The sequence below is a fragment of the Pteropus alecto genome, unplaced genomic scaffold (genome assembly GCF_000325575.1).
Source record: "Pteropus alecto unplaced genomic scaffold, ASM32557v1 scaffold51, whole genome shotgun sequence".
NCBI classification, from domain to species: Eukaryota; Metazoa; Chordata; class Mammalia; order Chiroptera; family Pteropodidae; genus Pteropus; species Pteropus alecto.
In genome coordinates, this window is record NW_006431922.1 from 1,053,419 (window position 1) to 1,071,157 (window position 17,739).

Below are 17,739 nucleotides of genomic sequence, written 5' to 3' on the forward strand. Positions count from 1 at the left end.
ATAAAAAAAATGGGCATATGACCTGAACAGACACTTCTCCCTAGAGGACATACAAATGGCCAACAAATATTTGAAAAGATGCTCAACTTCTCTAGCCATGAGGGAAATGCAAATCACAACCACAATGAGAGACTATCTCATACCTGTTAGAATAGCTATAATCAACAGGACTAGTAATAACAAATGTTGGAGAGGATGCAGAGAAAAAGGAACCCTTATACACTGCTGGTGGGACGGCAAATTGGTACAGCCACAGTATGGAAAACAGTATGGGGGTTCCTCAAAAAACTAAGAATTGATCTACCATATGATCCAACAATCCCTCTACTGGGTATTTACCCCAAAGACTTGAAAACTCATATCCAAAAAGATATTTGCACACCCATGTTCGTAGCAGCATTATTCACTGTGGCCAGGACATGGAAGCAAGCAAAGTGTTCTATGATAGAATATTGGCTAAAGAAGCTGTGGTACATATATACAATATTACTCAGCCATAAGTAGAGATGAAATACTGCCATTTGCGTCAACATGGATGGACCTCAAGATAATCATGCTTAGCGAAATAAGCCAGACAGAAAAAGTTGAAAATCACATGATATCACTTATATGTGGGATATAAACCTAAAAGCAAGAAATGAGCAAGACAAACAAACAGAGACTCGTGGACATGGACTATGGGCTAGTGGTTACCAGAGCACTATAGACTAGTACTTACTAGTGGGGTGGGGGAGAAGGGGAGAGGTAGACAGGGTTAATGGGGTCAAATATAGGGTTTAGGGGGAGGCGGAGGTGGGTAAAGGGGATCAAATACATGGTAGCTGAAGGAAACTGGACTTCGGGTGGTAAACACACAATAGAATATACAGATGTAAAATACTAATATATGCCTGAAAATTATATAATTATATTAACCAATGTTACCCCAATAAACTTAATTAAAAATTAAAAAAGAACAAGAATGTATGCTATTTCCTTAACCTCTATTGTATACTAGTCATTCTGGATCTATGAGCATGCAGAAGCTTTATAAATGTTATTTGATGATTTAAGTCTAATGATCCAGAAATGAGCCAACTATAAAAAGTTTATCAAATGATGTAAATTTAAATTGTGGAATGAATAAACTACAGAAAAACATTACTCTGACCCATTTTAAATTAGTAACATTTAATTTTGCTGAAAAAATTTTGATGAGTATTCACTCTGATTTCATATCTCAATAGTCAGACTATACATGTTATTACTCCTGATGAGATATGAACTGTTCAGAACATTGAAAATGGTGACATATCAAATGCTTCCACTCTGGATTACAAAGCAAGTTCCTAATGGGAATCTGCAAAAGAAATTTAAAGATTACGAATTCGAGGTCAAGAAGTCATTTTTGATTTTTATCTTTTATATGCCCTATAATAATCTCTGTGCACAATGAGGAAAATAAATAAGTGAAAAAAGATTATCTTAACCAAAATGTTTTTCATACACTTGTGCAATATTCTGGTTGATGTGTCTCATAAAACAAATTCAAATATACCTCAAAGAGTCAATGTCGAAGGGAGAATTTATCACTTACCATTATTTTACTTGCCATATAACCATTGGTTAGATAATGTGTTCTATTTCAAGTCAACTCCTATAATCTCTTAGAAAATACTATTCTAGATTTGTATTAAAATTATTAAGAACATTTGAAACTGTATTTACAATAAGTAGATGATTTTTAAAATTATTGTACATCTGGTACTTCTCCAAATAGTGAATCCTTCATTAATTTAGCATTCTCCTTGCTGATGATGATATCCAAAAGTATATATTGAATAACATGGTTTCAGTCTACCCAGTGAAAACGTTTACAGGGGCATCTATTTAGCTCTTTATAACTGAAAACAGATCTTTTCATTATACCCAAAGGGGTTTTCGACATTTATTTTATTTATTTTATGGCTTCAAGAAAGATATCTATGTTCACATGACTGTAAAAATATATAAATCACAGAAGCCCCTGTTTTCTTAGTACTTAAACTTAGAAAACTTATATTTATATAATCTAGATTTCATATGTAGATGGTTTCTTGAATACGATTGACCTAATTTGGGTTATACCAATAATGCAATAACCTAAGAAGCTATTTAGCAATTGCTCATTACATTTTATATGCGAGAAAACCTCAATAATCAAGTCTATGAAGCCAAGCTGGGCCTCACTCATCTATTATATCTATCTTCAATGACATTATTCATGTCATTTCCCATGACTTAATTTAGGTAACTAGCTTCCCCTAGCCCCCATCTCCACACTTCCTGACTGGTTTGTGCTTCTTTCCTCCAACATAATCTTATAATACCTAATTTATTATATTAACTTTTTTCAATTATAGTTGACATACAATATTATATTAGTTTCAAGTGTACAACATTAGACATTTATATACATTACGAAATGACCATCATGATAAGTCTAGTACCCATCTGACACAACACTGTGCATAGAGTTAATTAATTTTATTTTTAAATTATCATACAGTAAAATTGATTTTTTCCTTTTGGAATAGATTATATGAATTTTAACATTCATGTATAGATGCATGTAACACTATCATAATCAGGATACAGACTAGTTCAATCATTCCAAAACCTCCCTTGTGCTATCTTCCTATACCCACCCCTCTTCCCACCCATAATTCCTGACAAACCCTAACCTATTATTCATTTCTATAGCTTTGCCTTTTTCAATAATGTACCAAAATGTTACAATGGCTCCTTTTATTCAGCATAAGGCCTCTAAGTTTCACCCAAATTGTATGCATAAACAGTTCATTGTTTTCTATTACTGATTAGTATTCCATTATATGAAGGCAGCAGAGTTTATCTATTCGCTCATTGAAGTGCATTTGGGTCATGTCCAGTGCTTGGCAAATATGACAAGAGCTAAAAACCTGTATACAGGTTTTTATGGGAACACGAGTTTTCATTTATCTAGGGTAAGATTGCAGATTCATGAAGTAAGTACATATTTAACTTTGTAAGAAATCAAAACATTTTCTACATGTTTTCAATGATACAGTGACTGTATCATTTTTCATTCCTGCCAGCAATTAATGGGAGTTCTGGTAGATTTGTACCATTGCTAGCACTTGATGTTGTTTCATCCAGGTTATCTAATTTTTAGATTACAATTGCTCATAGTATTCCCTTATAATCCATTTTCTACATGTAAGGTCAATAGTGATATATCCTGTTTCATTACTGATGTTAGTAATTTGAATGCTCTTTTTCTCAGATAATCTAATTAAAAGTTTTTAAATTTTGTTGATCTTTCTAAATAACAAACTTTTGGGTTTATTGGTTTTCTCTATAGTTTTTCTCTTCTCTATTTTGTTTATTTCTACTTTAACTATATTATGTCCTTTCATCAGCTTGGTTTGAGTTTAGTTTGCTCTTCTTTTTCTAATTTGTTTAGGTTGAAAATTAGTTATTGATTTCTTATTAACAGGTATAAATTTTCATTTAAATAGTGCTTTACCAGAATCTCATAAGTCAGCAAAAAGAAGAAAAAAGTTATACACCAAAATACATGTATACTTCTATATTTACCTATGCAATTACTTTTACTAAAGTTAATTTATTTTTTCTGTTTGTGGATTCTAATTATTGCATTGTGTACTTTTGTTTCAGCCTGCAAGACTTCCTTTAGTGTTGCTGGTAGGGTAGGTATGCTACTAATAAGATATCTTGTTTTTATCAAAGAATGTCTTAATCTCTACTTCTTTTGGAAAAATAGTTGTGCTGGATATAGAATTCTTGGTTGACAGTCTTTTGCTTTCAGCACATCATATGTAATGAGTTACTACTCTCTTGTTGCTTTTAAGATTTACTTTTTATGTTTGACTATAATGTGGCCAGGTGTAGATCTCTTTGAATTTATCCCACCTGAAATTCATTGAGGTTTTTAGATATATAAATTAAAGTTTTTCATCCAATAAGACAGTTTTTAAAGATTGGTTTTTCAAATATTCTTTCCGACTCTTTCTTTCCTTCCTTTCATTCTGGAACTATTATTTTGCATAGAATGTTATGCTGGATGATGTCCTACAGGTCTTTGTGTTTCTGTTTATTTTTGTCATTCTTCATTTATTTTCTTCATGTTCTTCAGACTGGATAATCTCAATTAACCTTGCTTCATGTTCCCTGTTTCTTCTGCTAATTCAAATCTGCTGTGGGGTTCCTCTAGCAAAATTTTCATATTGATTATTGTAGTTTTCAACTTCAGAATTTCTATTTGCTTTTATACATACATAATTTACATTGCTATAATAATATTCTATATTTGGTGAGACATCATTCTCATACTCCAATTCTTTAGATATGGTTTTCTTTAGTTTCTGAACTTATTTAAAATGGATGATTTAAAGTCTTTGTCCAGTAAGTCCAATCTGAGCTTCCTTAGAGACATATTCTATTCTTTTTTCTATATATGGACCATACTTTACTGATTCATTGGGTGTTTAATAATTTTTATATAAAACTGGACCTATTAAATAATGTAATGTAGAAACAAAGCAAATCAGATCTCCCCTAGGATTTGTTCTTTATTCTTTTGTTGATGTTCGTGTTTATCTGTTTGTTTAATAACTTTTAAGGTCTAATTCTGTAAAGTCTATATATTCTTTGTCATATACAGGCACTTAGCTTAATTTTCATCTAATGACTGGATAGAAATTTTCATAAATGTCTTGAACCAGTATGTCTTCTGGCTTCACTGAGTGACTGTGTGTGTGTATGTGTATGTGTGGTTGCACCTGTTGGTATACATTTTCCCTGCTTTAACAGGAGTTTACAGTTCTGCCTTAGCCTTCACTTCCTGCTAGCTTCCTCTAGGTCAGCAAGAGGTGAGAGATTATAGCTTTTCAGGTCTTTATTGGACATGGCATAATTCTGCACAGGCTCACGACTTTCTATGATTCCCAGGAATCTATGTAAGAGATTTTTAAAGACCCTATGGACATCTCATTGCCCAGTTTTTTTAAAGTTTTTAGGTAGCCTTAGGTTAGCACCAGCTAGTAATGCTGACGTGGATAGTTGTAAGATTAAATACTTGCCACTGATTGTTTTTGTCAAATGCAGTGGGGAAAGGGCTTTACACACAAAGTGAACTCTAAATAAGGTCAAATAAAGACAAGTTCTGAGAATGAGGCTTTTCAGTGAGCTGCAAGATAGGTTAAATAGTAAGAGTTCTCTGAGGATGAGATTTAGGGTAGGTCCAAACGCATTCTGCTTTCTCCAGTGGCTGCAAGATGTTGTTTTTCACAACTACTACAGCTGCAAGGCTGAGAAGAGGAAGATGGGATTAAGACCAGTTAAACAAAACAAAGCCTGGTGTTCTTATTCAGATTCAGTTGTTTTTCTCAAATGAACATTCTCTGGACTGTTGTAAGACTTTTGTTAATTTCCAGATACCTGAAAAAGTTGATTTTGACAATTTTTTTTTGCTTTTATAGAAAAACAGAATTTTGAGGTCCTTACTTTCCATTCATGAAGCACTTCTCCTTTTAATTTTAATATCATTATATTTGAAATGAATTTCTTATGTACAACCTATATTTAGGTCATGTTATAAAAATTCGACCTTTATAAAATTTCAAATCCTTGGCCCTTTATTTGGTAGGTTTAGGCCATTCACATTTATAAAATTATTAATGTATTTTTATTTGGGCCTACCATTTTACTTTTGTTTTATATTTGTTCCCTTAGGTTTGTTCCTATTTTACTTTCCTTGCCTTTTTGAATTATTGAACAATTTTTAATATTTCATTTAAATTACATATTGTGATTTTGATATATCTCTTAGAATAATGTTTTAATAGTTGCCCTAGTGATTACAAAGTATACACTTAACTTTTCAGTCTCATTCAAGTCAATATTTATTCAATTTCCTAATTTTAAACATACTATACTTTACTTAAAAATGTTAACAAGCATAATCCAATGCATTTCATATTCTAATATAATGAAAAAAAGCAGAACATTGACTTGTAATGACAGTTTTACTAGTTGTTTATATCTTTTGACTTTGTTGTGCTTATATTTGAACTTCCTAGACATGTACCATAGGTTAGGAAAATGGTATCTATACAGTGGACTTTTAATAATTCAGTCATTTAAATATCTGCATATAAAGAAGTATACAAATGGACATACTATTGTAGCACAGGTGTGTTTTCCTTAAAAATGTCAGGCAAGACACTGGTGTCCTTGTTTGATGCATGTTCTTATTGTAGCTTAATAGTTTTGCATTAAAAAGTGAAAGGTACATGCATAGTCTGAAGGATTATACTTTGGTTACTGAAATTTTATACTCATGATAAAAACTACAAGTTGTTCTTAGATAATACCTATGTTCATGTCTGGAATAAAATTTACTACTACTCTTCTCTTGAGATTTATGATCAGTTTAGTTGAAGATTATCCTGAAATTGCTATTAAAAAGGTACATTATTATTTTTATGTATTTGTATTAATAGAATTTTCTTGATACCGTGAAACCAAAACAAAGTACAGAAACAAATGATAAATGATGGCAAATGTCATTCGTAATCCTCAATCTCAATTACCTCCATCAAAACAGTAATAACGTTTTCTTTGATTTTTCTCTAAAATAACTACAAATTATAATTTAAACTTATTAGATAAATTTATACTAATAAAATGTCATCTTTGTATATTTAAGATGAAGTTGCAAAATTAATATTCTAGTAGAATATTTCATAATATAGAAAAATGCTTTCAAAACCTAGTAAGAATACAGATTCCATTATTTAATGTGTATAGTTCTTAATAATGAAAACATAGATGACTGCATTATTAAGATTGCCAATCTCAATAGAAAATTTCTCTGAAAACCATGACGTTAGAGTTAAAATTCCTTGAAATCAATCTGAGATTCTTAATAAGCAGTGTGTTTCTGTCGATGTGAGTTACTCATTACAAAATTTCTCCTTTTGCAATTAAAATTCAAGATCATTCTGGGTAACAATTAGAACAGTAAAACATATTTTATGTGTATTCTGGATTTACAAAAACTTATATGTGGGAAAATATACTTAGGATGTGTGAACTTTGCCATTTATTCCATAACAGATTTTAGCAATTTTTTTTTTCAAATGAGTAGATCTAATGATGAAAACTGGGCATTTCAAAATTTTAAAAATATTAGAACTTGAGTCTACGGCCATGCTACCCTGAAGATACCTGATCCCATCTGATCTCGGAAGCTAAACAGTGTTGGGCCTGGTTAGTACTTGGATGGGAGACCACCTAGGAAGACCAAGTGCTGTAGGCGTTAAAATATATATATATATATATATTGAATTTTCACATAGAAAATTTATATCATAAAATTGCTGTTTGAATAAATATCAGTAACTGATTATCAAACTGCTATGAGTATATGCACATAGCTGTTAGGTAGAATGTGAGCTCTCTGAACTAAGGTTATTTTGGCTAGCAGGTAACAAATTATTAATTATTTTCCAACAGGAAACAAGAAATCTATATCTATTTCATCTATATCTATCTAATTTACTATTTCTGCCAACAAGCAAAAACCATATGAGAGAACTGAACAGAGATCCAGGAATAATAGAGTCAAGCAATCTAACAGATGTAGAGTTCAAAACACTGGTTATAAAGATGCTCAATGAACTTAGGGAAGTGTAGATGAACTCAGTGAGAACTTTAACAAAGAGATAGAAAACATAAAAATGGAAATGAAGAACATATTAATTGAGATGAAGAGTATATTAGAAGGAATCAGCAGAGTAGATAAAGAAGAGGATCAAATCACTGATATAGAGGATGGGGAAGCCAAGGATACTCAATCAGAATGGCAAGAAAAAGAAGCCAAGACTATAATAATAATTTAAGGAGCCTGCGGGACACTATTAAAGGTAAAAATATCCTTTACATAGGGATACCTGAAGGAAAACAAGAAGTTGAAGAGCAATCTGAAGAAATAATGATGGAAAACTTTCCTAACCTTTGAATGAAATAGATATACAACCCCAGGAAGCTCAAAGAGTCTCAAAAAAGATGAACCCAAAGATGCCCACATCAAGACACCTCATAATTAAAATGCCAAAGGTTAAATACAAAGAGAGACTCTTAAAAGCAACAATAGAAAAGCAGTTAGTTATCTACAAGGGAGCACCCATAAGACTGGGAACTGATTTCTCAAAAGAAACTATGCAGGACAGAAGGGCTTGACACAAAATATTCAATGTGATGAAATCCCAGGATCTACAACCAAGAATACCTTGTCCAGCAAAACTATCTTTTAGAGTCTAAGGACAGATAAAGAGCTTCTCAGACAAAAATAAGCTAAAATAATTTATAAACACCAAGTCAGTATTACAGGAATATTGGAGGAACTTCTTTAGGAAGAAAAAAAACTTGTATCAAAAACATGAATAAAGAATGGTAATCACTGCATATTTATCAACTAGTACCTCAAATGGAAAAGAATTAAGTGCTCCAACCAAAAGATAGAGTGGCTGAATGAATAAGAAAACAAAACCTCTACATATACTGCCTACGAGAGACTCACTTCAGATTAAAAGATACACACAGACTAAAAGGAAGGGAATGGAAAAAGATATTGCCTTGATAGACCTTTGGGGTATTGCACTGAATGAAATTTCAGATAAAGACAAATATCACATGATTTCACATACATGTGAAATCTAAAGAAAAAAATAAACAACAACAACAACAAAAATGGAAATAAACTCATAGATACAGAGAATATTTGGAGGGGGTTTGAGAGGATGGCAAAAAAGGGCAAAGGGATTAAGAAGTACAAATGGATAGTTATAAAATAGACAGAGAGATATAAAGTGCAGCAAAAGAAAAATAGTTAATAATGTTGTAACGAACATGTAAGGGAGAAAAGGGACACTAGATTTAGTAGGGTGATCACTTTGTGAGTTATATAGCTCTCTAATCACTATGCTGTATGACTGAAATGAATATATTATTGTATGCCAACTATAATTGAAAAAAAACTCATTGAATTTTACAATGTAAATACAAGCAGCTAATTGTCTATTATATTTCAACAAAGCCAGGAAAAAATTATTTACTGAGTACTTACTATGTAACAGTGTTCAAGGTACTGAAAACAGTTCTGTGAGCAAAAGAGAACTGCCTGTTATCTTAAAACTTGCAAAAAGGTAGTTAATAAACAAAATTTAATCTGCTAGGTGATATAAAGCACTAAAAAATACAGTTGGTAAGGGGTAGAAATAAAAGGGAGAGATATATTGTTTCAAATCCAGTGGTCAGAAAAGGCCTTCTTGATAATGTCTCTTAACATTATCATGATGTTGTTTAGCCTGATGCTTGAATAAATTAGGAGAAATTTTATGTGGATATCTGATGGAAGCAATTTCAAATACTGTGAATATCGAAGAGCAAAAACTCAGGAAACACTAACTCCTGGAGGGCCAAAATGTCACTGAAGTCTTTCAACTCAGAAAAAGAGCTTAATAGATAATAGAATAAAAAAAGTTCAATTCCTGATAGCAGGTTAAGTGGCCCAGAACAGACCCAACATTCACTCCTCAATTTCTGAGTGTATGGGCTCAAATGATAACCTTGGAAATAGGCAAGATCTTCAGACTGGCTCCCTGATGTGTGGTGTAAGAGCTATTCTGAAAGTAAGAATGAAGTAGAAATGTTCCTCCCAGGAATGCACATTTCCTGGAAGTTTCAGAGATTGATTATATCATTAAAAAATGATTATTTTCACAGATGTATTTTATTCCTTCACTATGGCTAGTTGATCTTGGAGACCAACTGAATACTAATAAATTGAAACGTCTGTTGAACTTTCTTACTGAAGTTATCGTCGCATAATACACATGGATACAACTAGCTAACTAATCTAGCCAATGCATTTTTCTAAGTTCTGAACAGATACCACAAGAGACTATATGCTTTTACTGGAAGAAGCAGCAGTTTTCTTAAAGCCTTGCTTGAGAACTAGATCAACTCTCCATTTTAGTCCACAAACTGATTCTGAGACACTTTAATTGCCTCTCCACTCTACAATATACTACAATAACCATGACATGATATAAGCCTTGGAGAAGACACAAAAACTGCCTGAGATGTCTCATTCAGATATATGCATAGGAGGTAGATCAAAGAACATTCTGTTAAAATACAGAGATTTGCCACTCAAATCTGATTCATGGGGGGTCCACTGATCTAGAGCATGTCAGGATTGTCTCCAAGAAGAAAAGATCAACTTGCTGCACTTTATACTCTACATACTATTCAGGGGCATAGGTTTAACTTCTTTAAAAATTGGTATTACTTGATAATTACATACACCTACACCTATGATCCAACATTCTTCTACTAGGTATATATGGTAGAGAAACTCTTATACATGTCAACCAAAGAATAGACATGTCTAAAAATGTTCATAAAATGCTCATAATAACATCCAGAGAAAACAAGGAACTGAAAATGAGCCAATTGTCAAAACCAGGAGAATAGAAAACTATTGGTATAAACATACAATGAAATACTATAAAGCACAAAAAATGAATGAACTATATCAACATTCATCAGTAAGAATAAAATTCTAAAACATGATGCTCGATAGGAACAAGTTACATAATAATATATACAGCATGGTTTAATTTATATAAAGTTCAAAAATTAAATAATGTATTGCTTGACACATTACTAGGTAGAAAATTCATAAACAGAATTAATACAAAATCAAGATAGTGACTATTTCTCAGAGGAACAGAGAGGGTCATAAAGAGGTTTCTAAGGTACTAGTAGATATCCAATATTTAACCTGGATAGTTACATGGTTGCTCATTATTATTTTTTTAATCTACATACATATTTCATATATGTAAAGAACCTGAAAAGCAGTTAGTGTTAAGTAGGGCACGGGACAATAAAGGTCTCTCCAGTAGATTTCTGTGCAAGCTACTCTGTCTCTTACAGCTGATGACATGGCAGAGTCAATGAAACCTAAAAAAAGACACATTGTTATTTTTCCTGAGTTAGAAACTGAGCCTACCACCTAGTCAGATAGGATTCTTCATGCCTATCAGTCAACAGGCAAAATGAGGAATCACAGTGTTGGCTGAGATAATTGATAATGGTTATCAAAATAAAATGGTTTGTTAATATATAGTGAAGGCCAAAAGGAACATGGAAAGATGTGAAGGAACTCCAGGGGTAATCCCAGTTATTACAATGACCAATGGTAAAATTTGATAAAATTTCTATATAATTCTATAACTAGAAGAATCCCCAGGAATAAAGATCTGGGTTATGCCCCCAAAGGAAAAAGGCTCATCAAACCAAGATGTTCGATAGAGAAAAGAATATCTAGAATGCATGTTGGAGGAGACAAGTCATATATTCCAACTACTATAACCAGCTAGAGAACTGAGAATGATAATCTTAACCTGCATTTCTTTGCTTGCTCCTAGAGTGTCATGCCCGATTTTTTCTACATAACCAATTTCTCTGTAAAAGCAGCATTATCAAAAATTTAAAAATATATCTTCCTCTTCTTTTAGGCTAGATCACAATAGAAAGAAGGGAGAAAGAAAGAAAAGAGAAAGAGAGAGGGAGAGAGAGAGAAGAGAGGAAAGGGAGGAGAAAAGAAAGAAAGACAAAATATCATTCAAGAACCTGTACTCAGAGAAAGGCAGACCCAGGCTTCATCGGGAAACACCTAGGTGGTTGTTGATGATCTTCTTAGATCCCTTTCAGGTTTATTTTCATAATAAAGGATAGACATTCAAATTGAAATAGCATGAATATGACAATGAGTGGGAAGGGGAGGAGAAAAAGGAGGAGAAAAGAGAAAATTAATTGATTACTGATTGATTCCAGAAGAGAAGAATAAGAGTTTAGTTGTGAGTAATGTAAACTCAAGTCTTGACTATGTAGAACTTTCTGTTTCTACCACTAGTTTCTATTTCTTGTTCCACTCTGGAATCACGGTTATTTCCAGCTCTGGCTCACATTCTTAAAACTAAGAGCAAAATGTAATGGATACTTTTCCTTGGGTTCGTTTTCAGTATTCTTATGCCTAAAAAGATTAAGTTTATTCAAATTACAGAAGACTACTAAGATTCACCTAATAATATTGAAGAAAGGCCTGGTTGGGACCCCTGTAGTAGAGGCCTCACAGCATCCCTGACTTCACTTTTTCTTGCCCTATAACTGAACAATAGATTGTCCCCAGTGGCTTGACCCTGAGCTTAGAATGTTCCCTGCCATAGAAAGTTGCCCTGAAACTTATGATTAATGACCTTAGGCTTACTGACCACAATACTTCTGGTTTAGCATTCTTTCCAAACTACTCCCATCTTTGTTCCTGTGTTGCTAACGCTACTGGAGGACCACATTGCCAGAGAAACCACTCCAAGAAGCACGACAGACCCCCTAGAACCATCATGCAGCCCCAGGAATGATGCCCAGATTTTCCCTTAAATACATTAAGCCGGACTGTGAAGGGAAGCACTTTTGAAGGTGTTAATCTGCAGCCTTCTCAGATCACAGGTGCTCTGACAATAAATACTTATTCAAAATAACCCAACTCCTGTGTCAGTCTATTGGCTGAGAGGCACAGGAAGCACGAGCTCTGGACTCAGTAGCCCTCTGGTTTCCCAATTCAAGCAACTTTAACAAATCAAACGAGTCTGTCTCTGAGTTTTCCTGTTAAACACAGACTGAAAATATATGCATGAAAATTCATAGTACATAATCAATAGGATTTTCTTCTCCAAGTCTTAAACAGAGATTATCAGTATCAACTAAAAGCAAAATCATAAGTAAAAAAAAAAACTGATGCAAAAGAATTTTCAAAGTTTTCTTGGATTTTTGATAGCAAAGATGATATCATACATATTCATACTTTTTATTTATACATACTTTACAGACAATCTGTATAGTATCTGCTATTTATTTATTTGTTTGTTTGTTTTTATTTTTAGGTGAGGCAATCCTTGGTTGACCTCACAGATTGCAAGAACCTTGTCATCTTACGATCCCTTATTTTTTTTTTTATTTTTTACACCTATAGCACCTGGCCTTCCTGGGTGGTCTCCCATTCAAGTACTAACCAGGCCCAACCCTGCTTAGCTTCCAAGATCAGATGGGATCGGGCTTGGTCACGGTAGCATGACTATAGATCAGTATGGCTTTTTAAACAGAATACTCTAAAAAGCTATTTTCAGTTATTATTTCTAATATGTAGATATTACCTGTGTTAAAAGTTCCTTTCTTAATTCAGTATAATTAATATATTTAACTTTAGCATGGGTATTGTCTCTATAAAGAACCACAAGCAGCTATAAAAACATATTTAATAAAGATAATAAATATTTTAGTATCAATATTATCACTTACCATTCCTCATATTACATTAATTTATATAATTTATATGCTCTATTTAATATACCATAAAAACCTATGTTTATGTCATGAATTATTTCATATTTAATGGCAATAGCCAGTTTTAATGGTTCTACTGATAGTTTCCTTAATAAAAAAAAATAGATTACTTAGCTGCTGTTAGCTCTTGCTTTTCAATTCTTTAGATTTGCCTAGAAACAAGATCTCATCTTTGCCCTTTGTTGATATTACTACGTAAGCTTGTTATCATGTGAATATCTGGTTATTGTTTTATAAATGTTCATCTTTCAGAAGTCCATTATTTTTTCTTTCTCAACAGTTGACTTTATACTAGCCACACTCATTATCATCATGTGGCAGTACTGCTCTTCCTATGCCTTTGCTGCTTTAAAAATTAATGCACTGTTATTTTCTGAATACTGCATAAGCTTCTTATGAGTACATTATGCTATCAAGCAAGCACATGCAGAAAAGCTTCCTAAATTGTTATTCTTTCAATAAAAATACAATTGGTTCTGCTTCAAAGGCACATCTTTTCACCTGCAAATGGACTTGCTTCTACACTTATTCCTCAATTCACTGTCTTTTATTTGTGTCTGGAAATCTTTAATTGCTTTTAATTAGAAAAAAGTAAATTCAGTGCTTTAATCTCACAAATACATTCAATCATAATTCCGTCTGGGATGTCTACCAAATTCTATTCACTGTCTGATCTCTATAACAAAGATATATAATTTATTGTCCATTTATATAGACCACAAAATTAAGATAGAATAGAAAAGCAAAGAGATAAGAGTCAAGATATTTGAAAAATTTGCAATCTAAATGTAATTGTGAAAAGGAATTATTGGAAGAGTTATTTACAGCATGCCAAAAATACTGACATAATGAAAACTTTTTAATAAACAGTAAAGATTTTTATATTTCCTTCAACACTTTTAGAATAATTTCTCATTAACTGCTCCAAATCCCTCCTTGCTTCCTCAGAAAGCAAAACACTATTTGGAATCTTACTTTTCTAATATTACCAATATTACATATAAAAGGGCAATACAACTTGGCATATAAAGCCATTTTCCAAATACCATATGAACACAATTTTTAGTTATTACATTAAAAACTACAGATACTGTAGAAAACTCATTACAAAAGCAAGGGTCAAGTCTTTCTTATGGAACCCTATAGCAAACTCAGCAGTTATGTCAATAAACAAATGCTCTGCTTTTTGATAGCTGTAAGATGGCATAGTCACAGGCAAAATGAAAATGTTAAGTTGATAAAAAATAAAACAATTATTACAAAACCAAAAACACTATAAAAAATATAGATCTAGTGGATTATCACCAGCATAGTACACCTTTCTATTTAGCCAGACATACAAAATGATGCCACATATTTCCTTAAAAAAAAAAAAAAAGGATGGTATCTATAGAAGTAAAATTTGCAAAAAGTATTTTTCTCAAAATTATTTAGAAATATCTGGGCAGATGAGAAGAAGGTGGTACATCAATCCTTAGAATGAAATCTCGTGCAAACTTTTTAAAATTATAGAAGTAACTCGAACCAATGATAATTTTTCAATGCTTGGACCTTAATCATATGTTGCAAAGAATACACCATCATTTAACACCACACAAAGTACTAAGAAACAAGTATTGTGATTTGGGTTACTACAAAGAGAAACCAAAAAGTTGTCATGAGATATAAATTAATTTCCCAGGAAATCATATTAAATATGCTAACAAGCAACAATGTATGTATGAAGGGAAATGTTAAATAGAAAATATTATAAAGTATGTCAATTGTTAGTTTGCACTTAGCCAAAAAAGAAAAAATTCAACAAACATTTTTTTTCTTTAAGTAACTGCTACATGCAACGTGCCCTTGAGGTTTCAGAGATAAAACCAAAGGTAAACAACAAAAAGTATCATAGAGTTGATGAAATACAAACTTCATCAAAGTTAAACAACAGCATATTTCAATAAGTTTTCAAGTTGGTTAGAGATACTGTTTATTATTTTAAGAGAAATGATAGAACATTTAAGACTAATATAAAGAGTAGTTTAAGCAAAGGGTATATGTAATTTAAATAAGAATTAGGGAGATTGTTTTATTGATTATTTTAACTAATATTTATTAAATACCTTCTATCATTAAGGATAATCATTAGGTATGCAAAACTAAAATTAGAGCTTTTGCTTGAAAGAATGCTTAAATCCCAGTAGGTGTATACACACACACACACACACACACACACACACACACACACACACACTTATATGTGTATATATTTATATTATACATATTAAGTACATGTATATATATTTTAATACATGTCTATATATGTGTATACATTCTTTAAATGTATATATTTACATATTTATATATTTATATATTTTATTCATATGTATTTATTTATATACATATATTTAAAACAAGGTAAAAAGAAAGTGGTACATGCAATCGGTTTAATAAAATGTTCAAAAGACTTCCAGTTCTGAAATCATGGTAGATTGAGCTGAGGTGCACCCTTCCCTTATATAAGTATATAGAAACAGTAGGGAAAAAAACCCATTCTGTAAAGCTATAAAAATTAATTGTGTACATACTTATAGACACACACATACATACATGCATTTATGATAGAAGGAAATGTTCAAATCCCAGAAACAAACAAACGAACAAAAACTTCAAATCAAGACAGCTACTTCCAGCTGATATTCTGATAGCCTTAGGTGTGGAGGTCATGAGTGGTGTATTTGTGCCTGGTTTTAGATGTCAAGAGGGCTGCACATTGACTTTTAAGGTCCATACATGTACAGTGCCACTGTGAGAAAGGAGCTGAAACTAAGATATATGGATAAAGTTAAGGTAATCAGAGGACTGACCAAGCCATACAAAAAAGACAGAAAAATAATCTGTGCTTGTTTGGAAAAATAGCAATGAATCTTCCTGCTTCGTCTAAGCTTTGGGTATGGAGAAACGAGTTGTCTCCTATGAGAAATACAAATCTTAAGCTTTTTAGACCCAAGCCAACATATGAGATCCAAATTGCAAGAATATTAGGCCAAGAAATAAATGCAGAATAATGGTCTAAAATCTACAATATCCCTATTGTCAGTAAGTAAACAGGACATTGTTCTGTAAGAATAATTCACAACTCGGACTGCTGGAACTCTCATAAAGGGAAAAAACAGTAACAAAAACAGGTTGAATACAGAATTATAAAACATAAAGGGATTGAAAAAAGGAAAAGAAGAAGAAAATAGCATGAGGTAGAATAAGCCAATACAACAAATAGGAAAGTTGTTACCACAAGAAGTAATAGTGGAAAAATCTGAAGGAATATATAAAATTGATATTTAAAATAATAATAGAAGAAAAAAACAAAGAAATAGAATAAAAAATAATTCTAAATGATCAAATAGACCTTTTACGCCTGACAAAAAAGGTCAATGAAATTATATATCCATTGGTGCAAATTAGAAATAGCAATAAGTAAATGAGAGAGAGATACAGATAGAGAGAGAAAGAGAGAGAGAATCAGTGAACTCTAATCAAAGAGAAGATAGGTCTGAGAGATAACAAACCCAGAATAGGACAGAGATATAAAAATAGAAAAAATAGAAAAATGATCTTAAGAGATATGGATATTGCAATATGAAGCCTTAATTTATACATAAAATAATTCCAAAAGGAGAGAAAAGAGACAGTCAGTACTAAAGAAAAATAAATTAGATCCTGAAGTCCTCCCAGAACTTAAGACAAGAATCCTTAGGGTGAAGAAGCATATCACATCACAAGCCTTTGTTTTTCTTTTTATTAAACAAACGTATGCATTAAATTTGAGATGAAAAGCATTAAAGAAGACATCTTAAAAACAGGAGAGCAAAATATAACTAAAAGAAATGACAACATTTCTCATCAAAAATGTTAGAACTGGTAATGAATAGAACACTATTTTCAAAATTCTGAGTAGATGTAAATGTCAACTAGAATTATATACCCAGCTAAACTATAAATCAAGTATGAGTACAATCTAACAATACTGTCTTGTAAGCAAACACTGAGAATTTTGCTGCTAATAGATACTTGCATGAAGGCAAAGGATCAGAAACTTCAAGAGAAGGAAGATGTGAAATACAAAATATATTGGTTAGTAAAGACAGCAAACATAAAGTTAGATTTAAGTAATTATTGGTAATTAATAACAAAAATAAAATTGTAGTTATTCTGTTAAAAACAGGAGAAAAATGAAGTAATGAAAACATGAACAGCAGG

General features: G+C 32.0%; 1 protein-coding gene and 2 pseudogenes across 6 annotated transcripts in view; 1 reads left to right on the forward strand and 2 right to left on the reverse strand.

Annotated features, from left to right (window-relative positions):
• TRIQK (triple QxxK/R motif containing) overlaps positions 1-17,739 on the reverse strand; it is a 102,807-nt gene that overhangs the window by 12,912 nt on the left and 72,156 nt on the right. The window lies entirely within an intron of this gene.
• Positions 7,224-7,342, forward strand: LOC112475534 (annotated as a pseudogene).
• LOC112475514 lies at positions 13,118-13,236 on the reverse strand (annotated as a pseudogene).